The following is a 1,978-nucleotide window of genomic DNA, read 5'->3' as shown; positions in this document are numbered from 1 at the left end:
GGAAAAAGTGGCCCGGGAGTTGTCTGTCAGAGTGGCCCACTTAATATACGGCGCGTTGCCCGCTCAATGTATGCAAAATACCCATACACTTAACATAATTTTGGATGATTACAAAGAAATAACATTATATATGTTTTTTAATAACATTTGGATCCACAAATTTGCCCGGATGGACACATGGAATAAAATGATACTGGCTATTGTAACACTCCAAGGTAGGTATAGTTTGCTAGATGAATATGCTTAACTCTGGGCTAGTATCAGATGGTTAGGCCTATATGTATAACTACAGAGCCTTTAGAAATAAATGTCAGCAGAGAAAGAGTACACAATTTTTTTGATAATGATTAGGGCGACCTACATTAAGCAATATCAATTTTTTTGGTAGGCTGATTAACTCATACAGCAATACCTTTTTGTATAGTAGATGGCAGCACACAATCAAAATATTTCCCCTCTACCTACATAGCTACAGTAGCTAGTTATATGGAAGAAAGTTGCATTCAGGAGCCTTCATAAGCAAACATGATTTGGCTCCACATTAAATTATCCCACTTTTTCATTATCCACATGTCTCAAATGTTGTATGATGCAACATAGCTTTACAGGACACATAAAATATGTCCAGTAACAACGTAAAGAAGGGGGCAACATATAAGTCAAAACCAACTATATTTATTGACTGATCTCGAAAGTATTGGCTTACAAAAGCTAAATAAGTCTTCACAAAGAAAATAACTCAGTGTTAGGGCAAAAAGCGAACATTCACACTGTACAACCTATGAAAAGTGACAGTGGTAGCCTACAAATAAAGAAATACAGACCGCGTTAGCCACTTCACAGCGTGCTAGCCATGATTTTCTTTCGTTCCAATTCTTGGATGTAGGATTCCACCCTTTGTATAAACCTGTTGAATCGATACATTTGGTGTAGGAAGTCCTAATTGTTTTGTTGTCAATTTATCTTAATTAGTACGCCGACAGAGAAAAAAAAATCTCCTTTTCCTGAAAGCAGTTCGTCGCCACAATCGCCCTTAAGGTCCGCCGCCACTGGTTTGAACTTTATTGTAGAAATGAACAGAACAGAACATACGATGGGGTGTAAACATCAGTGGTAATGGTAGTGTTGCATGCTGGGTGTGTGATTATGTGTGTGTGTGTAGGGGTGTTAAAGGTGTCTACGAGCGAGACACGCAAGTATTAGGCTAGAGTGATTCACATTTAATAACAAATATAATATACATAGTAAGACTGACGGAGGAGATTAGAAAATAGTAAGAAAATAGTAACCATGAGTGTGAATACAGGTCACTAGGAGTAGTATAAATAGTAGACAGTGATTCCTATTGGTTCTCATTAAAGGTATATAATATATTCGGTGAAGCAAGGAAAACTGTCGCAACCGACAATATTTGCGGGAGTGCCGGTTGGTTATAGACATGGGCCATCCTGTCGGACCATCGGTGCCAGGGTGGGCAATTTATCGTGGGCCTTCTGCTGGGTGGGGGCCTAAGGCAGTTGCCTAGTTCGCCTCTATGGTAGGTCCGCCACTGTGTGTGTGTGTGTGTGAATATTTTTTGTATTCAAGTTGTATATGCACTTAAAGGGCCCTATCTTGCCGATCAGAAACGCAAGTAGGACGGCGCCAAACGCAAGTAGCTGTGTGGGCGGCTCTATAGCGCAGTTGCTATTTTAACGGCGGAAAAAACACACTTGCGTCCAGCGCAAGTGTCAAAAGGGTTGGTCCAAAGGAGGTTACTCAGCCATAGGTGTGGTTTGGGCGTAATATGCAATAAACCAATCAGAGCGTCATCTCACATTCCCTTTAAGAGCGAGGAGCGCATATTGCAAAGCGGCTTGTTATCGTAATTGCGGAATTACCGGGAGGAAGACCGTGAGGCCACCAGAACGTGTGTTACCCTATCTTTTCTGGAGTGAAAATCGCGCTGTGGGCCGGGTGCAAGATAGGAATGATACAT

Source organism: Sprattus sprattus, assembly GCF_963457725.1.
Source record: "Sprattus sprattus genome assembly, chromosome: 21".
Taxonomy (NCBI): domain Eukaryota; kingdom Metazoa; phylum Chordata; class Actinopteri; order Clupeiformes; family Clupeidae; genus Sprattus; species Sprattus sprattus.
Note: the sequence above shows the minus strand (reverse complement) of the source record.